A 26,476-nucleotide genomic window follows, 5' to 3' on the forward strand; every position below is an offset into this window, starting at 1 on the left:
ACATTTCTACAGTAATCAGTGCTATACATATGCACTGTTACTGTAAAATTACACTGGCAGTGAAGGGGTAAACTTTTTTTGAGAGGGAGGGGTTATGTGTGTCCCTAGGGGTGTGATTCTAACTGTGATTGGCTGTGGCTTGAGGTGTAGGAACAGTGATCAACAGTCCTACGTAGTAGAACCGTATGATCACTGTTTCTACACAGGGGAGAATGACAGGCGGCTTGTTTACATCAGCCACCTGCCTTTCTCCCTCTGCACCGACGATCGCTGAGTGACCGGCGGACATCGGGTCCGCCGGTCACACGCGCGGGGGTGTCCGTGACCACGCGGGAGCGTGCCTCCGGGGGCACGCGCTCGCTCCCTAGACCCTCACAGGCTAGCGACGTAGTACTACGTCACTCTGCCTGTGAGGGGCTGACTGCCGACGAAAATAGTCGTTCGGCAGTCGGCAAGTGGTTAAAGATCCATGGTGTGCTGGAAATATTTACACAGTAAACAGTGACTGCATTTCATCAGGGCACGTGGGGGTACCTACTGCAGGGAGAGCGCTCATCAATGCCCTGGACTAGGCAGGGACCATGTTCATGTGAGCATCAAACCCCATGGTAGTTTTCGGGCTTAGAGATGAGCCTTGCACAGTGTGCAGTGAATAAACATGCTGAGTTCCTCTGTAAATTTTCCTTGCCCCATGTCACTTCACACCTAGATTGAAGTATGTTGTATTTAGGAGGGACATGGCTGAGCCTATGCCCTCTCCACCAATCCAGCGTACCTCTGCCACCTCACTCTCAGTGACAGAAAGGGGTTCCCTTTGAATAACTTCAGACCCGGCTCAGAACAGTTGATGCAACTTTACTGAAGAACTTCAAAATACAGTCCAAAATTAACAGTAGTTGACTGCCCAAGCGTACCTCACGAAGGCAGTAGTCCATTTTGGCATTTTCCAGGTCTTGGATGTTGTCTGGAACCCTGGTGCCTCCAAAGGACTGCAAGGTGCAGCAGTCCTCCCTCGATGCAGTCACAGCATGTGCGGCCTAAAGCAAGCCAAGCACGCTCTGACCTCAGCCTTCCCTCTTTTTATAACACAGATGGCAGGCTGGATCCAAAAAGCCCAGGAACTGAAGTACTCACGTTAATTCTTTCCCCCCTCAGCCTGGGCCAGCCACTAACTATCCAATACAACCTGCCTACACACTGCTCGAGTATTCAGGCAGCTGTGGGTGCTGCAGCAACCTGAATACAAACGCCAGCAGTGCAGTTTCAGTGGGAAATCACCAGGAAATCAGTTATGTCAAGTGTAGCGCTACCCCTGAAGGAGCAGCTGTTAATGTCCACATATTCTTTCAAGGGTAGCCAAACACACAACTGTCATCGATCCACTCCAGCTCAGTAAACAGTCTAGGGTCTTTTTTTGTAAATTTATTGCTGGTAGAACCTGGGAGATCAGGGGGTGATGCAGGATATCCCAAAAGGGAATAGATTGCTAATGGAGGACACTTCTATCTTGATAGTAACACCAGTAATTCCCAAGAGAATGAAAATCAGCTAGGACAGTTTTACTGCGGCAAGGTGACTCGGCTGCGCGAACCGACGTAACTGCTCGGCACGTGCGCCTGCCGTCCCAGCAATGTTCTGATTCGGTTCAGAACCGATCAGTCATCAGGTCCAGGCCAATGATTTTTTGAATTTCAGAACTTCCTGTGCCTGTGTACTGTATACACAGGCACAGGAAATGATACAATCTTCTCTCCTGGAGCCCTTTTCGGTCCCAGCGTGAGAAAAAAGAGCATGAGAGTACACAAGCACTACACTTACACCAGTACACATAGGCACACATTTTACCCTCCAGTTTACCCTTTCACTCTGTCACAGTGTACACTATATTCAGTATACAGTTGCAGCAGAGTGTCGGTACTAGTGCTGCTCAACCTTCGGGTGAACTGGCAAGCACCAGCAGCCTAGTACATCCTGGTCATATTCAAACCAGCACTGTAGTAACACTTGGTGACATGGCGAGTCCCATAAGTGCAGTTCAAGCTGGTGCGGTGGCTAGCACAAGTAGTGTCCCTCAGCCACCAAGAATTCAAATACAGGCCCGTAGAGCCCATAGTGTCCTTCCTGATGCGCTTGCAAATCCTGATTGGGAGCCCACCACTTCTGCAGCGCCCGTACTTCCCCTATTCACTGGCCAACCCGGAATTCAGGTGGAAACAGACGATTTTACTCCCCTTGGTTTTTTGGGCTGTTTTTCACGGAAGATCTGTACAGATCTATTATTGACCAAAGCAATTAATATGCCGATCAATTCATTGCAGAAAATACAAATCTGACCCTTGCCAGAGAATTTGCATGGAAACCTATCACTGTTTCCAAATTTAAACCCTTTCTAGGCCTATCCCTCTCCATGGGCATTACTAAAAAGAGTGAGTTGTGGTCAGTATGGTCCACTGACCCAATTCATCATATGTCCGGGTTCTCTGCTGCCATGGCCAGGACTAGGTGCAAGCAAATCTTGCAGCTCATGCACTTCAGTGACAATGAACTCTGTCATCCTCGGGGTGACCCTGGATATGACCAGCTCCACAAAATTCGGCCCCTCATAAATCACTTCAACCAGAAGTTTGCAGCCTTATGTATGCCCCAACAAGCTGTCTGCGTTGATGAGTCTCTAATTAAATTTTCTGGCCGCCTTGCTTTTAAACAGTTTCTCCCTAGCAAGCGTGTCAGATATGGGGTCAAGATGTAAAAGCTTTGTGACAGGGCAACAGTCTATACATGTAGTTTCTGGATTTAAAAGGGAAAAGATAGCAAGGTGGAGCCCCCCAACTACCCAGACAATGGAAGATTGTTTGGGACTTGGAGTCACCCTTATCCGGAAAGGGGTACCATTTATACGTGGACAATTATTACACAAGCATGCCACTTTTTAGTTTACAATTTTGGAATTGGCACGTGACACCGTGCTACCTAATCGTCAGGGCTTCCCCCAACAGCTTGTAGATTCCCGACTTAGACAGGGGGGGGGGGGGGGGGAGAGCCTGCTTGAAATGTAAAAAAAATACTTGCAGTGAAGTGGAGGGACACACGGAATGTTTTCGTTCTGTCCTCCATTCACGCAGATACTACAGTCCAAATTGCAACGGCGACTGGTGTTGTTGTGAAGCCCCTCTGTGTCCACGAATACAACCTTAACATGGGAGAAGTGGACTTCAATGACCAGATGATGGCGCTGTACATAATTGCCCCTAAGGCCAGACGCTGGTACAAAACAATGTTTCTATACTTATTCCAATTGGCTCTGTTGAACACTTATGTGCTATACAAAGCGTCAGGAAGAAGTGGATCCTTCCCAAAATTCCAGGAAGAGATCATCACAGCCCTTCTGTATCCAGAAGATGCTGTGGCCCAAATTCACAATCCAGATGCAGTGAGCTGGCTGCATGAGAGGCATTTTTCAGATGTCCTCTCTAGTACCCCCACTCAAAGAGCACCCCAAAGAACATGTTGTGTCTGTAGAAAGCACGGATATAGGCGTGACACCCACTTTTTTTGACCCTCCTGTCCTGGCCAACCTGGTCTCTACATCAGGGACTGTTTCCGTCGCTACCACACACTAGTAGAGTATTAGTATAGGGTACAGCATTGCACAGTCTAGGGGACACTTTCACACAGGGTCTCAAAAGATGTTGGCTATCGCATTTTGAGAGACCCTAGCCTGGAACAGTTTTTTTTACAGTTACAAAAAAAGTTGAAAACAGTTAAAAACAATAAAAAAATGTAAAAAAATATAAAAGCCAAAAATAATTATTGTTTTATTTAGTTAATTTTCTTTTCCTTCTCTACTTTTCAACTTTTTCTGCACTTTAAAAAAAAACTGTTATACTGTAATGTTTTATTGTTACTGTTTTTCATTGTTAACCATAGTTTTCTTTGCAGATACCACCATTCTATTGTTTTACTGCACTGTATACTATCATATTGTAATGTTTTACTGTTACTGTATTTTATTGTTAACCATTGTTTGCTTTGCAGGTAAGCCCATCAGCTGCAGCACTGATTTGTTTATTCTGACAGCAACAGTGTTTGCTCTCGGTATATATGTAAATCACTGATTGCAGTGCTGTAGGAAGTGATTTCACCACCGCAGTTAAAAAAAAGAGCATATATGGCGAAGCATAGGGGATAGGGTGGACACAGAGGGTGGATCTCCCCTATGCTTCACCATGGGCTGAACGAAAAAAAGAACATTGCATGTATGCCCATCAGCAGAAGTGGGTGGATGCTGGGAGATCTAATGGTGGGCATACCACACACTTTGTGTTATTGTTTTTTACAGCCAGCGGTCGGCTTTCATGTAGAAGCAATCTTAGCAAATACAAGCAGCGGGAGGGGACTCCCCCCCCCCTCCCGCCACCTTTCACGGTTTTATTAGGCTCTCCTGTCCCACTGGGTAACCTGAAATTGCAGCTGGTGGTTCCGTCAGCTGACCAGAATGGCTCCAATCATCTCTTTGGCCTAAGATACTGGAAGCTACGGGCATTTCATGACTTCGGTTTTACCAGATATAAACAGCACAATTGGGAAAGCATCTTATCACACCAATCTTGGTGTGGTCAGATGCTTTAAGGGCAGAGGAGAGATCTAGAGTCTAATAGACCCGATCTCTGTGCAAATACCGCGTGACAAAAAAAATTGCAACACCCACCATTTTGTTCTGTAGGGCCTCTGCTTTAAAAAAATATTGTAATGTTTGGGGGTTCAAAGTCATTTTCTAGTAAGGAAAAATTCATGTAAACAAAAAGGGTCTGAAAAGGCTTGGTCTTCAAGTGGTTAGAAGAGTGAGTGATGTTTGGCATAAGCATCTAATATTGTGCATAAAGTGCCAGGACAGTTCAAACACCCCCAAATTACCCTTTTTTGGAAAGTAGACACCCAAAGCTATTTGCTGAGAGGCATGTTGAGTCAATGGAATGTTTTATATTTTGCTACAAGTTTTAGGAAAATGGCAATATTTTTTTTTCACACAAAGTTGTCACTTAAATTATAAATTGCTCACAGATGCCATGGCTATATGTGAAATGACACTCCAAAATACATTCTGCTGGGATACATGTGTGGGACTTTTTGGCAGTCTAGTCTAGTACAGGACCCCAAAAACCAATCACTGCCTTCAGGCTTAGGGTGTCCACTTTCAGAAAAAGGGTAATTTTGCGGGGTTTTGTGCTATCTTGGCATTTCATGGCCTCCAAAACTGTGATAGGTAGTGAGGAGTGAAATCAACAATTTACGCCCTTAGAAAGCCTGAAAGCAGTGATTGGTTTTCGGGGTCCTGTACGCGGCTAGACTGCCATAAAGTCTTTTGCGTAAACCAATATATAAACGCTTATTGAGATTTTTTTCTATCAAAGACTTTCCTGGTAGAAGGTTGCGCTGACTTTGGACTTGATAAAACACAGTGGTCCAACACCAGTAGATGACATGTCTCCCCAAATCATCACTGACTGTGAAAACTTCACACTGGACCTCATGCAACTTGGATTCTGTGCCTCTCCACTCTTCCTCCAGACTCTGGGAACTTGATTTACAAATGAAATGCTAAATTTTCCACAGTCCATGATGATTTGGGGAGCCATGTCATCTGCTGGTGTTGGTTCACTGTGTTTTATCAAGTTCAAAGTCGGCTCAGCCCTCTACAAAGAATTACTGGAGCACTTCATGCTTCCCTCTGCTGACCAGCTTTACGGAGATGCTGATTTCATTTTTCAGTAGGACTTGGCACCTGCCCACACTGCCAAAAGTACCAATACCTGGTTTAATGATCATGATATTACTGTGCTTGATTGGCCAGCAAACTCGCCTGACCTAAACCCCATAGAGAATCTGTGGATTATTGTCAAAAGGAAGATGAGAGACACCAGACCCAACAATGCAGACAAGCTGAAAACCGCTATCAAAGCATCTGGGCTTCCATAACACCTCAGCAGTGCCACAGGCTGATCGCCTCCATGCCATGCTGCATTGATGCAGTAAGTCATACAAAAGGAGCCCTGACCAAGTATTGAGTGCATACTATACTGCACATGGACATACCTTTCAATAAGCCAACATTTCTGTATTAAAAATCCTTTTTTTATTGGTCTTATGTATTATTCTAATTTTCTGAGATACTGAATATTGGGTTTTCACTAGCTGTAAGCCTTAATCATCAAAATGGAAAGAAAGAAAGGCTGGGAATATATCACTCTGTGTGTAGCGCATCTATATCAAATATATGAGTTTCACTTTTTGAATTTAATTACCGAAATAAATTAACTTTTCCAATTTTATGAGATGCACCTGTATAAACACAGAGAAGGTGCAATGGAAGAGGAGAGAAAGCTGAGACATAGCTAGAAGGACTTGATGATTTTATTGTAAATTTGAAGGTGAATTTCTCAACAGTAGCTGAGGGTTTGTTTTAAAGCTCATTTACTCTTGGCAATTTGAATATCTGCATAGACTGGCCACAATCACTCTCATATATACTTTAGAAAACTGTACAAACACTTTAGCCCCAGTTCACACTAGGGCGACCTGTGAGGCGACCTGGTCGCCTCACAGGTCGCCGCAGGTCGCCTCCCATAGGAAAGCTGCGGACCCGTTCTAATAGGAGCGACACAAGACGCTCCGACCTAGAAAAAGGGTCCGGAGCTTCTTTGGGGCGACCAGGAGGCGACCGCCATAGACTTCAATGTTATGAAGTCCGTGGCGGCCGCTCCGAGGTCGCGGCGCGCTGCTCGCTCCGCGATCTCGGAGGTCGCCCCTGAAAGTAGCGTCGCTCGTATGTGAACCGGCGCTTAGTTTGCTGCAAAAAAAAAAACAAAAAAACAAAACAAGCAGTGGATTCCAGTAAGAAACACTATAACGGCATTCACATTACATTCTATTTACAATCCTGCAAGGTAATAGACTTGTAAAGAGCTTTGCTTTACTCTCTATAGACTCTATACAACTTTTTTTCCACCCTGCACACTCTCTATAAATGCTAATCCCCATCTCTCCAGGGAGTACACTGCTGGAAATAGCATGCAACTTTTTTCCAAGCTTTGCACTCTCTATAGATGCATTATTCTACATGTCGGTCCTGAAAATGCCCTCATATTTGTACTGCTTGATCTTTATCTTTTCTGCCCCCAATCGAAAGAATACAATATACAAGAAACAAGCCCCTGACAGTATTAGTACATTAGCTCTTGGTATTATCAGTTGGGCACTGTTGTTTGGGCTTTTGGAACCTCAGCAAAATGGACTTTTAAGGTGATAAACAAGAGTGAAAAAATACTTATACTCCAGAAAAAAAAAAATGCATTTTCAATTCATAACATTTGATCCTTTAACTGCCGAGTCAGTTTCTTCACACACATTAAGCCCTGGTTCACACCAGTGCGATTTGTCATGCGATGTTGTTTGGGCTTTTGGAACCTTAGCAAAAATTGAATTTTAAGCTGATAAACAAGGGTGAATAAATACTTATACTCCAAAAAAAAAATGCATTTTCAATTCATAACATTTGATCCTTTAACTGCCGAGTCAGTTTCTTCACACACATTAAGCCCTGGTTCACACCAGTGCGATTTGTCATGCGATTTGACAGTTTAAAATTGCATGACAAGTCGCACTATATTGCCAGCAATGGAACCGTTCAGAATGTTGCGAGTCAAGTCACACCAACTTTGAAAAAGGTTCCTGCACTACTTTTTTTCTATTTCATTGCAACTTGCATTGATTTCTGTTAAATGAAGTTGCAAGCTGCAGTGAAATCGGAGCTGCACCAATCTGCTGCTTTGAAATTGCGCTGAAGTAGCGTGATTTCAAAGCCGTACTAGCTTGCACCCGGGCTAAAAACTTCCAAAATATATATTTTTTAAAAGCAGAGGATGCAGCAGAATTTTGTAGCACATTAGACATTGGCAAAAGTAGGCTTAGGATTATACCTTTTATAGCCTAACTAAAAAGATTGTTGTGCAGGCTTTTTTTAAGGCATACTGGCTCCTTCTCGGTAATTGCCTGGAAAAGAGGCCAGCGTGCATCAAACGCTTGCGCTACAATCTTTTTTATAAATAAATTATATTATATATTTTTTTTAATATATAAATAAATCATATCGCTCAAAGTCATGTGACGTCACAAGGGGTGGAGTCTTATAGTGATGTCACCGGATGGCCCACGCCCCATGACTATATAAGGACTGGCAAACATCTCAGATGACACAACGGCGGTAGCCAGCGTCAAAGGAGGACCTGGTCGGCTGCGAAGAAGACAGCAGCGGTAGAGAAGACTGGAGGAAGAACAGATCACCGGAGGTAGAAGAAGAAGACTGGAGGAAGAACACATCACCAGGCACATTCAACAGTACCCAAAGCTGAGTGGTTCTGGAGTTCATTCACTTTAGAGGAGATCGGCATGTTCCTTGATCTCCTCCCGCTTGCCATTCTGAAGGTAGCTTTTCCAGTTCTATAGGCACGATTGGACAGCTTTAGGGCTCGTTTACACTCGTTGAGCCATATCAACTTAAAAGGACTTCCCAAGTACCACATTCGTTATCCCTAAACAAATTCCAATCCAGGAAAATGACTGTTACTCTGCAATCTCTGACTTTAACGGTACACCATGAGGTCAATTGACTTTATAACTTTTTTTCTGTTTTGGATAGAGAGTGAAGAGGGATTAGAACATCTGTACATTTTTATTGCCATCTGTTAAGGAATTCACCCTCTCTATTTGTCCTGTTTACCATTTGAAAGTGAACGTACAAGAAAACCCAAATGTTGGGTTGTCCCTAGAAATGTAATAGGGAAAATCTTCCAATAGGGACACTCTCTCTGGTGACCTGGGGGTCCCCAAGGAATTCCCTTAATTTTCAAGGATTTCCTCTCACTTGCTGTTTGGCTATGGGACAGGAAGTGAATGGAAATCTCCACAATGGGACATAGATGGCGAAATAAAATCTGACAGCGGTTATATCCATCCATTGCTCTATTCAATATGAAAAATAATGTTCTGCCTAAAGTTCTATGTAAAAATTACATTACTTTATTTACAAATATTTAAAACATGCTTAAAGTGGTTGTAAAGGCTGAAGGTTTTTTTCAAAAAACCTTCAGTGTGCAGCTCTCCCCTCAGCCCCCCCTAAGATTTACCTAAGACCGATCTCCATCCAGCGATATGCACGAGAGCTGAGGCTCTACCGGGTCTCTCACTCCTCATTAGCTGAGGTGCAGCAACAGTAGTCATTACCTCCCGCTGGTGTCAATTAAAGTCAGTAAGACAATGAAAAGAGAGAGGGGGCGGGGCCGAGCCACAGCTCCATGTCTGAATGGACACACAGAGCAGTGGCTTGGCTTGGGTGACCCCATAACAAGCTGCTTGGAGATTGGAAGATTAGATAAATAAATCTTTTTTTCTATGCCTCTAGACCACATGTGTCAAACACAAGGCCCGCGGGCCGAGTCCGGCCCTCCGGGCCATTTCATGTGGCCCTCCTCCAGTCCCTGTGCTTTCTACTTTCCAGCAATGCCTCCAGCTTCCTCCCATCAGCAGCACATGTTAAGGGTGGTGCATTGTAATGTAAGGGATGCTCTGAACATCTAGCCTTACAACCGGCCCTTTTGAGGGCAATCATATTTCTGATTCGGCCCTTGATTAAATTGAGTTTGCCACCCCTGCTCTAGACCTACATAAGCAGTTACCCCTTGCAGTGTGGGTACAGCCCCACTGCAGGCGAGAATTTTCAAGTTTCCCAGAGTGGGGCTTTAATATAAATAAGTGTGTTTGATAACAGGGGTCACAAAACATAGCCATTCTCTGTTCCATTTATGTGTAGAGCCTCTATGTTCCCTCGATTTTGGGTTTCCATATTTATTTATCTCTATACTTCTAATTAATAATATACAAAGAAGAATGTATAATGATTACATGACCCAGAAAACTCCAATATTTCTTGCATAGTACAAATCAAGAATCTTGTTTGCAGATGCCTTTGTGCTGGCCATTTTTGCCAATTGCCAATTTTCAATCCATTCATTTTATCCATGTTTTATCCACCAGGAATTACAAATTCAATTAAAAGTAATTGCCAGAAACAAAAGTAATTTACCACCCACAAGTTATATCCACCTCATGAATCATGTTGGTTGTAAAGTCGAAATTAGGCTTGCAGAATGTGCTTGCTAGTGTGGATTTATATATATATATATATATATATATTTTTTTTTTTTTATTATTATTGGACATTTTTAAAGACACAAAACTCAGGAAAATCAAAATGATGGCAAATAATAAGGTCTTATAGTATGACAAGTAGAGCGTACATTCCACTTTTATATCATTCACAGTCAGAGACAATCATACCATGCTGATATTAAGACATATGTGGCCCTTTTTTTAATCACCATGTGCTTTATATGTTTATCTGTTTGATTTGGTGCACAGATAGTCTTTTGTACTCCTGATGAAGCTCGTTTTATGAGCGAAACATGTAGAGTTTAGTTAGTTCACTAAACCTTATTTATTTCTTTTTCACTTTAATTTTGGGGTGAAGCATGGTTTTACTAGGATGGGGATTGAGTAGTGTTTCATATAATATATACAGTAAAACCTTCAGTAAAAACTGCACTCCTGTGATTCATAGAAGAAGTGTAGCCAAAAAAAGCTGTACTTCTCTTTTAGGGATGGACAAACTTAGTTTCTTGCAATCTCTCCTGATATGTTTTATTCTTTAGAATTTTTTATCAACATCTTTTGTAAGTGAGGTCTCGACAGTATACTAAGTGAAGTCTAACTGAAGATCTCTATATAGGAATCGGAAATTAATTTCTCCTGCTGATTTTCCCTTTAGTGATAACTAAAGATCTATATAGAGGAGTCAGAACCCCCTTCCTCCTGCTGGTAACCCCTCTCGTGATCCTAAATATCTATATTGAGGAGTCAGACCCCCCTTCTTTCTGCTGGTGATCAAACTAGTGATAACTAAAGATCTATTGTGCTCAAGGTATCCTTGTCGGCCTCACAACGCCTCACGCAACTATTCATACTGCATCGTACTTATCGGACCCCGCAGCGTCTGCATAGCTGGGGCAGGAGGGATTCTCCGTTCTGTCCCCGCTGCAAGATACATGAGGGCACATTGCTTCACATGCTGTGGCGATGCCCAAAACTACACCGCTACTGGACTGAAGTACTTCGCTCCATTAATACCATCTGGGGGCTGAAGCTCCCTCAGGACCCCAAGCTTTGCATACTGGGCTGGCTAGACGAGGAATTGTATACCCCGGGGGTGTTTGAGGCAATTCTTAGGACGCTATTTCTTGCTCGCAAATTGATAGCGAGGAAGTGGAATTCCCCGTCTGCTCCTACTCATGCGGAATGGACGGAGGAGGTCAAATCTCTACTGGCCAGGGAGCACCTGACTTATCTGCATAGGGGGAGTCCCATGAAGTTTGAGCGCATTTGGGGGCCTTGGTTGGATGTGCCAGGCCTGGCGCCTCCACACCTGGTCACGAATAGATTCCTGGGGGGGGTTGTTTCTTCGGCCCCTTGAGTTTGTAGTAGATCTTATGTTTTTTTTCATTTTAGGCTGGGTCTGGATGGATATCTTACAGGTGGGGGAGGAATGGCCTACATACTACTCTCTACCTGGTGGGGCGGGGAGGTTGTCAGCTGGGGGGGGGGGATACCTCTGCTGCCCCCCCCCTGTTGATCAGAGTTTGCACCATCGATCACTATTTTTCTTATTTTCTTTCCTCTGTGTTTCTCTTCTTTCTTCTCTTTTCTCTTTTTTCTTCCTTTTTATCCAGTTGCATATTCCATATGTGATGGGGCCAGTTTTAACGATGCTCTGCTGGTCATGCCTCCGATTGGGGGCACTGATGCGTGCACTGGTATGTTCTCCTTGAACCTAGGGGGATCCCCGATTCAGGGGTGTATTCTACTTTATGCATTTGTGTTTTCTCTGAGGTTGGGACAATTTGTCTGTAAATTGAACCAGTGTCAATTATTACTGTTTACTGTTATGTGTTATTAATACCCAGCAGGGGAGCACTGTACTGGATGTGACTCCTTTTTTCTTCTTTTTGTTTTTTCTGTTGTGTGTAATGTAAAAGTTTTTCTAATAAAAATTATCTGATTTAAAAAAAAAAAAAAAGATCTATATAGAGGAATCAGAACCTCCTTCCTCCTGCTGGTGATCCCCCTAGTGACAACTAAAGATCAATATATAGGAATCAGAACCTCCTTCTTCCTGTTGATGTTCCCTTTAGTGATAACTAAAGATCAATATATAGGAATCAGAACCTCCTTCCTGTTGCTGGTGATCCCCCTAGTGATAACTAAATATCTATATAGAGGAGTCAGAACCGCCTTCCTCCTGCTGGAGATCCCTCTAGTGACAACTAAAGATCTATATATAGGAATCAGAACCTCCTTCCTGTTGCTGGTGATCCCCCTAGTGATAACTAAATATCTATATAGAGGAGTCAGAACCGCCTTTCTCCTGCTGGTGATCCCTCTAGTGACAACTAAAGATCTATATATAGGAATCAGAACCTCCTTCCTCCTGCTGGAGATCCCTCTAGTGACAACTAAAGATCTATATAGAGGAATCAGAACCTCCTTTCTCCTGCTGGTGATCCCTCTTGTGACAACTAAAGCTCTATATAGAGGAATCAGAACCTCCTTCCTCCTGCTGTTGATCCCTCTAGTGATAACTAAAGATCTATATATAGGAATCAGAACCTCCTTCCTCCTGCTGGAGATCCCTCTAGTGACAACTAAAGATCTATATAGAGGAATCAGGACCTCCTTCCTCCTGCTGGGGATCCCTCTAGTGACAACTAAAGCTCTATATAGAGGAATCAGAACCTCCTTCCTCCTGCTGATGTTCCATTTAGTGATAACTAAAGATCTATATATAGGAATCAGAACCTCTTTTTTCTTGCTGGTGATCCCCCTAGTGATAACTAAAGATCGATATAGAGGAGTCAGAACTTCCTTCCTCCTGCTGGTAATCCCTCTTGTGACAACAAAAGATCTATATAGAGGAATCAGGACCTCTTTCTCCTGCTGGTGATCCCTCTAGTGACAACTAAAGATCTATAAAGTGGAATCAGGACCTCTTTCTCCTGCTGGTGATCCTTCTAGTGACAACTAAAGATCTATAAAGTGGAATCAGGACCTCTTTCTCCTGCTGGTGATCCTTCTAGTGACAACTAAAGATCTATAAAGTGGAATCAGGACCTCTTTCTCCTGCTGGTGATTCTTCTAGTGACAACTAAAGATCTATAAAGTGGAATCAGGACCTCTTTCTCCTGCTGGTGATCCTTCTAGTGACAACTAAAGATCTATAAAGTGGAATCAGGACCTCTTTCCTGCTGCTGGTGATCTCTCTAGTGACAACTAACGATCTATATAGAAGATTCAGGACTTCCATTCTCCTGCTGGTGATCCCTCTAGTGACAACTATTGACCTATATATAGGAATCAGAACTTACTTTCTCCTGCTGATGTTCCCTTTAACCACTTAAGCCCCGGAAGATTTTACCCCCTTCCTGACCAGGCCCTATTTTGCGATTCGGCACGCGTGACTTTAACGTGCGACGCTGCACCTAAACAAATTTGACGTCCTTTCTTTCCCACAAAGAGAGCTTTCTTTTGGTGGTATTTGATCACCTGTGCGATTTTTTGATCATGCGCTATAAACAAAAAAAGAGCGACAATTTTGCAATTTTGTTTTAACTTTTTTGGCCAATTTGTTTTCTGCTACATATTGGACGCCGGGACGCGCATGCGCAGTAGAGGACAACCGCGGCCATCTTGTCGGTTGGATCCGGAACCACGCTGATCGGCGTTTTACATGCTCAGATACCCCCTGCTTAATGTGAGTTGTATTCTTAGCTATTTTGAATAAAAGATTGATGGTTACTTACTACATTATGAGGGATTTTATCTTTTTTCTATGAGCGGTTCCTGATCTGATGTGATACTTGATATTATACCTATGAGACTTCCCTCTGAGAAGTGGATTGGGATGATGACCCTATGACAGTGGTATGCAGTTTGCCATGATATAACTTGAATGCCTGTCTATCATTTCCATCTGGTAAGCGTGTTTTGGCACTTTACTTGGTGGCGGATCTGCTTCACTAGTTATTCAGTGCTGGTTGCTGTGCATTTTCTCACTGGGATCTCTGGAAATTCTTTTATATGGACTATATTTGGACTTTTTAATATTATGTTTTAGCGCTACATATTTATATTTTCTTTCTGCTACATATGTTTGGTAAAAAAAATCACAATAAGCGTATTTTGATTGGTTTGCGCAAAAGTTATTGCGTTTACAAACTAAGGGAAAGATTTTTGTCATTTTTATTGTTTTTTTTTTAACAAGTAATGGCGGCGATCTGCAATTTCTTTTGAGGGATTGCGACATTGCGGCGGACAGATCGGACCCTTGACTGACATTTTTGACACTTTTGGGGGTACCAGTGACATTACTGCAGTAATCAGTGCTATAAATATGCACTGTTACTGTAAAAATTACACTGGCAGGGAAGGGGTTAACTTTATTGGGGAAGGAGGGGTTAAGTGTGTCCCTAGGGGTGTGTTTATAACTGTGCAGGAATGTGGCTTTACATGTAACAGCACAGATCAACGGTCCTACATAGCAGGACCGTATGATCTGTGCTGTTACACAAGGAAGAGTGACAGGCGGCTTTGTTTACATTAGTCACCTGCCTTTCTCCCTTCACAGCGGACGATCGCGAGTGACTGGCGGACATCGGGTCCACCGGTCACACGCACGGAGGTGTCCGTGAACGAGCCGGGGCGGGAGCGCGCTCCCTATTGGCTTACAGGCTAGTGACGTACCCATACGTCACTTTGCCTGGCCAGGGCTGACCGCCGCAGTATATGTACTTGCGGCGGTCGGCAACCGGTTAATGATAACTAAAGATCTTTATAGAGGAGTCAGAACCCCCTTCCTCCTGCTGGTAATCCCTCTCGTGATCCTAAATATCTATATTGAGGAATCAGAGCCCCCTTCTTTCTGCTGGTGATCCCCCTAGTGACAACTAAAGATCTATATAGAGAAATCAGAACAGAAAATGAAGGTATTGGACGGATTACTTTATATCATGCATGCAACGCAAAAACACAACTACCATCTATATATTCTATGAGGCCTCTGCGTTTTTTTAAATGTACAGTATAATGCTTTGCGAGTTTTAAGTAATTTTCTAGCCAAAAATGCAGGATTTATTGTGTGCAAAGGAATTAAAAAATTGCTCAGGCATCAAAATGGTTAAAGCAACCCTTCCATGAAGTGCACACTGAGGCTGTGATTGGCAATTCCCTTCTGAAGATTCTAGTTGCCTGGCTTATACACTGACCAGTCCCTAACCTGGAACAAATGCATATAGCTGTAAAGTCAGGGGACTGCATACTTTTTCAGGGTAAGGTATACAAAGTTTGAAAGCAAGACAGCAAAAATGACAGCCAGGAGACTAGCATTTGCAGCAGTGACAGCCGCCGAAAGTTTTCATTTAACTGGTCCCTGGCTACATGTAAGCCTCATTACATTATGACAGGTGGCAATGAGCCGCAAGGAATGTAAAATATGCAATAAACGTCTGATGATAATAATGTGAAATAGTTTAATGAGCATAAAAAGAGTCATCTGTTGCATGGATTTTTGCTTACACGACAATATAAGGCAGCAGATAGTCAAAATAGTATTTCGAATCAATCTGCATATATTATATAAAACTTACATATCTGCAAGCAAACAGTATGCATGCTAAAGTGCAGTAAAGAGACTAAAACCTCAGTGTTTTTCAACTTTTAACAGTTATTCATGCCCCACAACATTTTTTGCTTCATGTTTGTGTCCAGCATTTACATACTTTGATGTTCGCCTCCAGGTCACACAGAGCAGCTTCCCCGAACTTCCAGTTGGGGAGTGTGCACTTCAAATCCACTTCCTGCAAAGTGAAGCTTCCCCTCATTTACTAAGCTCTGCAGCAACTGCACTGTCAAAGTGCACAGTCCATTTGCCTTTAGTAAATCAACCCCCTATCTATCTGTCACACTGCACGCCCTAGGCACTATAAGCACCCTGTCCACACTGCGCATGCACGCCCTCAGCATGACATCCAAGCAGGCACACCAAGGACCCCAACCACACTCCCCTTGTGTGCCCATTGCCCAGCACCCAAGCAAGCACAATGAGAAGGACCCTCTGTCACCCTGTGTATGTACGCCCTTAGCATGACACCTGAGAGGGCATACTTCTAAGAACCCTGGCCACACTGCTCTTGTGTGCCCTATGTTCAGCACCTGAGCAGGCACAGTGAGATGGACGCCCTGCCACACTGTGTGTGTGCGCCCTTATGGCCCGTACACACGATCCGAAAATCGGACGAAAATGAACGCTTGTGAAAGGATCGGACGATAATCGGACACAGCTTACGAGAGGCGATCACGACAGTTCACCCGATATTATCCGGTCGTGCAAGCATAAAAATTTTGATCGTATTATAACACATCGTACGATAATCATATTATCAGTATGTTGTTCGTCCGAAAAAAATGGTGAGCAGTAGACAGCACATGAGCAGTAGACATCATTTTCCCCTCACACGCTACAGCGTGGTTACGCATACCGGAAGCTAAGAATTATCGTCCGAGAAAATTCGTATCGTGAGTAACCTCTCCCGTTAGCGAATATTATTGAGAGCTGCTAGAATACGAAAAATAACGGATGGAACGTCGCCCGATTTTCGGATCGTGTGTACTGGGCATTAGCATTACACCTAAGAGGGCAGACTTTACAAAGCCAATTTTGCCGCAAAGAATATCTGTGCAAAAAAAGGGGACAGGGAGAAAGCAAGAAGATAAGGTATGCAGCATATTCATTTTTTATCAGCAAAGATTTAACACTTTAAAGTGGTCCTAAAGGCTCACGTTTTTTTTTTTTTTTTTTACCTTCATGCATTCTATGAACAAAGGTAAAAAACCTTCTGTGTGCAGCAGCCCCCCCCCCCCCCATACTTACCTGAGCCCCATCACGATCCAGCAATATGCGTGAGAGCCTCGGTTCTCCAGGGACTCTCCCTCCATATTGGCTCAATCCCATCCAATAAGCCATTGAGGACAGAGAGGGGGCAGGGGCTGAGCCATGGCTCTGTGTGTGAATGGACATGCAGAGCAGCTGCTCGGGAGCGAGCCTGCTCGGGTGCCCTCAGAGCAAGCTGCTTGCTATGGGGGCACTCGGCAGGAGGAATGGGCCAGGAGTGTCAGTGGGGAACCCAGAAGAGGAGGATTGGTTGCTTTGTGCAAAACCACTGCACAGAGCAGGTGAGTATAACATGTTTGTTATTTTTTTAAAAAAAATTGCCTTTAATATTACTGTATAGGAGAAGTACGGGGAAAGCTTGTTTGGCTGTACTTCTCCTGTGGATCCCAGGAGTGCATTTCGTTCTGAACTCCTGTGACCCGTTTTCAGCAGACAGTGAGCTGAAGTCCGCTGTCTGCTGATGTCACAGAGCCGGTGTAACGTTAAAAAACCCTACCCCGTGAAAATTCCCTACCCTCATCACTTCCTATGCACGTACGTCATGCATCAGCTGAGCCGCTCCCCAATGCGCATGCTCAGGCAGTAAATGATCGGCTCACACCGGAAGTGACGAGGGTAGGGAATTTTCACAGGGTAAGGTTTTTTAACGTTACAACGGCTTCCCGTGAAAATACCCTACCCTCGTTCCCCAGCAGTTCGAGGAAAATGTAAAAGTGTCTCCTAATGGAGGAAAATTTAAAATATATACATTTTTTTTATCATTCCATTTCGATTACTATATATACATTTTCTTCCGTTAGGAGGCACTTTTAAATTTTTCTATACCCGCCAGGGGAACCAGGGTACGGTATTTTGACGGGAAGCCGCCGCTTTAAGGACTGGGAAGGAGGGAAGAGTTTTTCCCGGAAGCCAAGATCATTTACTGTGCGCACATGCGCACTGGGAAGCGGCTCAGCTGATGCCTGACGTATCCTCACCAGAAGTGACGAGGGTAGGGAATTTTCACGGGTAGGGTTTTTTAACGGAACACTGGTCCAGGTTCGGGCAACATCACGACAATGGAGTTGGGATCTGCCCACATGCCTGAAATGGCACCTGGCTCTGCCTCTCAGCAAGCACTGAGAGCCTGAGCCGGCCGCTCCCGTCCCCTCCACAGCCCAGCGCTCCAGTGAGCGCAGGGGGGACAGAGCAGGGAGCTGCTGAGTGACAGTCACCAGCTCTCTGCTCATGAAGCCCTGAGAACCTGAGCGATCGGTGGAGTTAGATCGCTTGGTTCTCAGTCTTTGAGATGGTGGGGGACAGAGGCAGCATCCACCTAGGTAAGTATGATTAATAAATTTAAAAAAAAAAAAAACATATTTCTCTTTTAAAGAGGAAGTAAACCCTCCTCTACAACTTGTACCTATAGGCAAGCCTATGATAAGGCTTACCTATAGGTACTGTAAATATCTCCTAAACATGTACCGTTTAGGAGATATTTACCTTACATGTCGCCAGTGACGTCACTGGCGCATGCGCTCTGAAGGAACGGCCGATCGTGCCGTTCCTTCAGAGCCCCGTGCCGTGACTGTCGGCTCCCGCGCGCGTGCGCGGGAGTGACGTCACCGCGGCTCCGGCCAATCAGATGGCCGGATGCCGCGATCCCGGAAGACGGGCGACTAGACATGTCGCCCGTCATAGAGGTGAGTGAGCGGCACGGCGGGGGCTCGTTCTGAGGTAAGTATTGCATAATGAGCTAATATGCGATGCATACTAGCTCATTATGTCTTTCTTTTGCAGGGTGTAAAAAAAAAAAAAAAAAATTTATACGAGTTTACAACCTCTTTAAGGGCTTGTTCACACTAGTGGTTGGGGATGGTAAAACTCAGTGGTTGAACCATGCTTTTACTGTCTCCCCAACCACCTATATCTGCAGAGGCAGCAGCTGGGGGTGTACACTTGCAGGAATTACACCCCCTGGCACTTTTGGTGGGTGTAGCGTCTGCCGAATAGGACCCATTCTAGTGCATGGAGCTGCTCTGCAAGTGCCCCACAACCATGTGCAATGCATGCGTTTGCGGTGTACTAGAGTGGCATTAAAGGGGTTAAGGCAGGCAGTAAGGAGGCAATACAACAACTCTTCGCCGCCTCTCAAATGCTCTCTGAAGAGTGGTCCAAAAATCGCTCTTCAGACAGCAAAGCAACTGTGAACAATCCCTAGAAGTCTCAAAATTAGCCAATAATTAGAAAGAATAAAGCTAGACCAGCAGAAGCATACATTGATTTGTATTAGAAAATGTTCACAAGATATATATATATATATATATATATATATATATATATAGTAAAACGTGAGAGATAGCCATCCCTGGTTTGTCACATCACCAGACATACTGCAGCTACTGACAATTCCAGGCATGCAATGCAGAGAGACAACAGGTCCAGGATGATGAAAACACGTACAGATAAATACATTCGCTCCGTAAGGAAATCTGGTGGAGGATGACAACGTTTCAGGATGTGTTGTCACCATCCTGGATATGGACCTGTTGCCTCCTGCCTGTAATTGTCAGCAGTTTGCATTATGTGTAATGATGAGATATAGTCCTGAGATGGTGTTTTATTATACCTTGACATTTTTTTTTTTCTAATACAAACCTTTTTTATGCTACTTTGGTGTGCTGGCTTTATTATTCCAATCATTGTGACGGGTACGTCATCAACCAAAGGGAGCTGAGAGCAACTGGTAGCCTCGGAGCCCCTGACTACGGACGGAGCAGGGTGCATCTTGAAAGGATGTCTATGCAATTCTCAAATGGAATTTTCTCATCTGCAAAATAAAAGATCTGCAACAAAACGAGCGATATGATCTCAGCCATAGAGTGTCAGCTTCTACGGAAAGTTCCAAGCTGCCCTGACGGGTCCCTTCTCATGCAGCATCATTCTATATTAAGCCCTGTATCCCCCCCCCCCCCAGACCAGATCATTGAAGAGGCTGCGGAGATAATCAGTCCCCGCTGCTGATCGCTGCTTCCTATTCCCAGAGAAACTCTCTGTGCTCTCCGCAGTCTCTTCTCCCCATAGACCGCAGTGTGTCCCCGTGTCAGCCTGTGTCACCCGTCATCTCTTCTCTGCACCTTACGGGCTTAGCTGCACCTGAGGTTTTTTTTTTTTTTAGTCGCTTGCATGAGATTTAACCCTTCGAGGGCAAGCACCATGAACAAAAATCAATGCATTGCAAATGAAGCAACTGCCAACAAAGGCTTGAGCCCCCCTCCTTCCAATGATGCCAATCCCTGTCATTCTCCTACCTGCAGAGCTGTTCTTGTGTGCTCCACGTCCTTTCCTGCTCTGTCCCTGCACACTGTGCTCCTGTACACAGAGCCCGCCCACCCCCACTGCATGAGTGTCACACAGGGCAGCCAATGGGCAGCCACCCACTCCACTCCCACTCTCTGCCTGTGCTGTGAACCTGAGGACTCCACTTGTGCCCGCTGTTAAGAGAGCACAATGCAGCCTCTGCACACACACAGCACCGCTTGTCTTCTTGCCAAGGCGAAAACATCTTACAGAGGATTTGTATGGAGGTGCTGGAGACGAGGGGGGGAGTACGCCTTTAAGTGGGCATACACGCACCGATCTGTGAGCGATCAAAGTACCAGAGACCTCAAGCAAGCCATTCAGCATTGATTAAAACATCCAACCACGCAACACATACAGTGTTAAAATGAAAATACGTCCTATCAAAAACGATCTGTTGGAAGCGGCCATTTAATTGACCTGTATTACGATCAGTTCCGACGTGCATGCAAATACGATCGATTAGAAATGATCAATCCCCCACAGTTATTGCCATTTGTTTCACTTGATCCTCCCTTCTAGATTGTAAGCTCTAACATGCAGGGCCCTCCAATTCCTCCTGTATTGAATTGTAATGTAACTGTATTGTCTTCCCTCGTATTGTAAAGCACTGCACAAACTGTTGGCGCTATATAAATCCTGTATAATAATAATTGGCGCTATATAAATCCTGTATAATAATAATTGGCGCTATATAAATCCTGTATAATAATAATTAACAGGGGCTCATTCACAATGTAAAGACCAGTTTGTTTATGCATTCAGAGCTGCATGTAGGCAGCCTAAGTTAGACCTCATTTAGGGTCCTTTCACACTGGCTTTCCGCCCGGCGGACTCCGTTTTGCTCAGCGGGGATCGATCCGCCGATCCCCGCTGAGCAGGGGGATGACAGCTTCATCTCCGCTTACTTTGCTAAGACAGACCTGTCGGATCCCCGCTCTCCTCTCTGGGAGCTTGAATGAAAAAGGACCGCCTGTCCATTTTCATTCGATCCTATCTGATCCGATCCTCCAGACAGAAAGAAAATAGGGTTACCATCCGTCTGGATTTCACGGACAGGATCGGATCGGATAGCAGCGGGTGTCAGCATAGATGTCACCACTGACATCCGCTGCTCCATAGGGTTGCATGGAGCATCTGAAAAACTGACAGGCAGACTGGATCAGAAAGCCTGTGTGAAAGGGGCCTTAGACAAGCGGTTGAAGGGCAGTAAAAATGCGCATTTGGGTTATGCAGCTGAACAATGATCCGAAACAGTCCACCTCTCAAAGGCTCAAAAAAAAAAAAAAAATTAAAGTTTTGGAGTGTCCTAGCCTAAGCCCGGCCTTAACCCCTTCAGCTCCGGAAGATGTACCCCCCTTCATGACCACGCTATTTTTTTGCTATACGGCACTGCATTACTTTAACTGACAATTGCACAGTCGTGCAATGCTGTACCCAAAACAAAAATGTCTGTTCTTTTTTTTGCACTGTAAACAAATATAAGACAATCAATTTTGAAGAAAAAAAAAAAACAATATTTTTTACTTTCTGTTATAAAAACATATTCAATATTTAAAAAAAAAAAAAAAATCTAATTTCTTCATCAATTTAGATTTATGTATTCTGCTACATATTTTTGGTAAAACAAAGATCCCAATAAGCGTATATTGATTGGTTTACGCAAACGTTATAGCATCTATAAAGAATGAGATATATTTATGGAATTTTTATTTATTTTTTTTATACTAGTAATGGCGGCGTTTAGCGATTTATAGCAGGACTGCGATATTTCAGCAGACATTTTGACACTGACACTTTTGACACTTTGCCTGGAACCAATGACACTTATACAGTGATACAGTGCTACATGATCAGTGCTAAACATATGCAGTCACTGTACTAATGACACTGGCTGGGAAGGGGTTAACATCTAGGGTGATCAAGGGGTTGTGTGCCTAGCCAGTGTTTATAAAGTATATTGCAGTGTTGCGCTAGAGTCCAAGAAAGTGTCCTTATATACAGGGTGGCCTATGAATCTTTCACATAAAGGGTTAAATTGCAGGTATGCACACCGTTTTGCAGCTCTGCGATTCAGTGAGCCACTGACAGCTGTGAAAACATAATGAGAGATAGAGCGCACGGGTGCAGCACCATTTTATTGGATAAAAGCACATAATAAAATCCATGCACTTACAAAGTAACAAATTTGTGAGCAAGCGTCAATGGTCATCAATACGGCTTCTTGGGCGGCAGGTCCACGGGCACAGTGTCATCTAAACCATCCAACAACTGGATTGCAGTGTGCAACTGCCGACGACAAGCTGCACAAGACCACTCTGCCTCTCTCTCTGAGCTGATCGGCGACGAAAAGACCAGCTGACCAGGATGCACTGGGTTGCCAGGACAACGCGTTTCAGAGGGCGTGGCCTCCTTCTTCAGGTCTAGCCAGTGTTTGTGTGTTAACTATACTAGCTTTACTAGGGGAAGTAATGAGAAGTAAAGACATGCCCGAAGCTTGAAGGAAATGATAAGCATAGGGCATACATGACAGGGTGGAAGGAAAACCAGGCAGTAGGGGGTTAAATTAGTTGTTGGCTTATGAGAGGTCAGGCAGAGCAGACAAGGTGATGGGGAGGAGCAGGATAGAGTAGTTGGAGGGGAGGAGTGAAGGGGCTTCACTTGCAGACTGGAGATAATAGGAGAAACGTCCTTCCCGCCCACCCTGGTGATGCCGTTTTCGGTTGTTCTGCAAAGGAGGTTGGACGTTAGCGGTTGGGGTCCTTGACGAGGGTCCAAAACATGGTGTTGAACGATAAAATGGTGGGACCCATCTCAGGTATGGAGTCCTATGGTTGATCTGGTTCAGCCTAGACCGACTGGGTAGTGTAAGTGGTAGGGGTCTTTGGTCAGTTAGGATAGTCCTCGAGGCGGTGTTTTGGCAGCTGGGGACAAAACCTAACTTAATGGTACCACAGCCGCCGAAGTTGTGGAAGATGGTATCATCAAGGATCTGCAACCATTCTTTGATCTGGATTGGTTTGACTGTTTTATGTTTTCTGTTATTTATGGTTTTGTTTAATAAAAGGCTGAACTGGCCATTTAATCCCAATGCTGAGTTAGTGTTGTCATTTAAAGGTAAAGGGGGGGTGGTGTTGGGTACTGATCCAGGTAATATGGTTAAACAGATTGGATCTGAACTACCCTTTGCAGGAACCCAGAATCCATCCCTTCCTTCCAGTCAGAACAGTGATCTGCCTTTTACATAGGCAGATCCCTGTTCTGTGTTGTTTACAGACGATGGATGGGTGCTGGAAGTGGAAGACATCAAGGGCATTGCACCCGCAAATTGGCCACGGTTGTGAATTATCATAGCAGAAGCAGCCTGCCGGAAGCATGTGTGCCCCCCCTCAAGCAAAATCCGGAATCCCGTATATATAAGTGGTCTGGCGCACAGCTGCCGCCCCGTAGCAGTAAAACCGCTATGGGCAGCAGACGGGGGTGTTGACATGCCTCGGTCATGATGAAAAATCTATCCGATTTGTAGTAATCCTGCCAAACGCAACACATTTAGGTTAACCGAGAAGTGCCGCAAACCCCAAGCAACCACATGCATTACATTTTGTTACATGACCCTAACCTCTATATTGTACTAAGCTGGTCTACAAAATGTATGTTAAAGCTTAATATACTTATATAAAAACATCAAAGGTATACAAACTTTATGTGAAAATGTTCTATATAAGATAGATAGATATACAGTATGTATATACAGTGCCTTTGCGAAAGTATTCGCCCCCCTTGAACTTTGCGACCTTTTGCCACATTTCAGGCTTTAAACTTAAAGAGATAAAACTGTAATTTTTTTGTGAAGAATCAACGAGTGGGACACAATCATGAAGTGGAACGAAATTTATTGGATATTTCAAACTTTTTTAACAAATAAAAAACTGAAAAATTGGGCGTGCAAAATTATTTTTGACATTTTTGCCCATTCCTCCTTGCAAAACAGCTCGAGCTCAGTGAGGTTGGATGGAGAGCGTTTGTGAACAGCAGTTTTCAGTTCTTTCCACAGATTCTCGATTGGATTCAGGTCTGGACTTTGACTTGGCCATTCTAACACCTGGATATGTTTATTTGTGAACCATTCCATTGTAGATTTTGCTTTATGTTTTGGATCATTGTCTTGTTGTTGATTCTTCACAAAAAATTACAGTTTTATATCTTTATGTTTGAAGCCTGAAATGTGGCGAAAGGTCGCAAAGTTCAAGGGGGCCGAATACTTTCGCAAGGCACTTTATATCTTTATGTTTGGAGCCTGAAATGTGGCAAAAAGTCGCAAAGTTCAAGGGGGCCGAATACTTTAGCAAGGCACTGTGTATATATATATATATATATATTATACTATTATTACACAGGATTTGAACAGCCTCCAACAATATTACAATGGATTTAAAAAGTCTACACATCCCTGTTAAATGCTTAGGTTTCTGTGATGAAAAAAAATGAGATAAAGGTAAATCATTTCAGAAGTTTTTCCACCTTTAATGTGACCTATAAACTGTACAACTCAGTTGAACAACAAACTGAAATCTTTTAGGTGGAAGAAAGTAAAAATAAAAAACTAAAATATTATGGTTGCATAAGTGTGCACCCCCTTAAGCAAATACTTTGTTAAAGCACCTTTTGATTTTATTACAGCACTCAGTCTTTTTGAGTATGAGTCTATCAGCACGGCACATCTTGACTTGGCAATATTTTCCCACTTTTCTTTGCAAAAACACTCCAAATCTGTCAGATTGCGAGGGCCTCTCCTGTGCACAGCCCTCTTCAGATCACCCCACAGATTTTCAGTCAGATTCAGGTCTGGGCTGTGGCTGGGCCATTCTAAAACGTTAATCTTCTTCTGGTGAAGCCATTCCTTTGTTGATTTGGATGTATGCTTTGGGTCGTTGTCATACTGAAAGATGAAGTTCCTCTTCATGTTCAGCTTTCTAGCAGAAGGTTTTGTGCCAATATTGACTGGCATTTGGAACTGTTCATAATTCCCTCTACCTTCACTAAGGCCCCTGTTCCAGCTGAAGAAAAACAGCCCCACAGCAGGATTTTGCCACCACCATGCTTCACTGTGGGTATGGTGTTCTTTTGGTGATGTGAAGTAGGGCTGAACAATAGTCGATATGATATCGACTATCGTTCTGCGGGCGTGGGCGATATTCATATCGCCGAAGACGTGATATTTACCACTAGGCAGGGAGAAGTCGGGACTCGGGGGGGGAGGAGGAGGACTCACAGTGCTGGCAGCCGTCCCACACGTTCAGCGGTGAGCAGCGCACCGTGAGCAGCTGCACAGCTAACCAATAACGCGTGCCTGCACATCTGATTGGTTCCCTGTGCCGCTACTCACGTGATTGGTTCTCTGTGCCGCGCTCACCGCTCCGGCAAGAGAACTAGCTCCAGGGCGGCAGAGGGAACATGTGGGACAGATGTCACGTCGGCGGCAGAGGGAACGTGTGGGACAGATGTCATGTCGGCTCCAGGGCGGCAGAGGGAACGTGTGGGACAGATGTCATTTTGGCTCCAGGGCGGCAGAGGGAACGTGTGGGACAGATGTCATGTCGGGCTGTGTTTTTCTACCTCCTACCACAACTGTGAGTCCCAACTCTGCCTAATCCGTCTTCTGCATTACACCCAGAGAAATATTGTGATATATACCGTTGAAAACGAAACATCGCAATGTTCTTTTTTCCCCAATATCGTGCAGCCCTAGTGTGAAGTGTTGTTTTTGCACCAAAAATATCTTTTGGAATTATGGCAAAAAAGTTCAACCTTGGTTTCATCAGACCATAACACATTTTCCCACATGTTTTTGGGAGACTTCAGATGTGGTTTTGCAAAATTGTGCCGGGTTTGGATGTTTTTCTTCATAAGAAAAGGCTTCTGTCTTCCCACTCTACCCCATAACCCAGACATATGAAGAATGCAGGGAATTGTTGTCACATGTACCACACAGCCAGTACTTGCCAGATATTCCTGCAGCGCCTTTAA

The 26,476-nt window shown here is 44.2% G+C and overlaps 1 protein-coding gene across 1 annotated transcript in view; it reads right to left on the reverse strand.

The window, feature by feature from the left end:
• RCAN2 (regulator of calcineurin 2) overlaps positions 1 to 20,538 on the reverse strand; it is a 255,499-nt gene extending 234,961 nt beyond the window's left edge. The window contains exon 1 of the mRNA XM_082249910.1: positions 20,401 to 20,538. The gene's annotated coding sequence lies outside the window, so the exon portion shown is untranslated. The remainder of the gene's footprint in view (positions 1 to 20,400) is intronic.
• Positions 20,539 to 26,476: the final 5,938 nt, after the last annotated feature.

Source organism: Pelophylax lessonae, assembly GCF_965119305.1.
Source record: "Pelophylax lessonae genome assembly, chromosome: 3".
NCBI classification, from domain to species: Eukaryota; Metazoa; Chordata; class Amphibia; order Anura; family Ranidae; genus Pelophylax; species Pelophylax lessonae.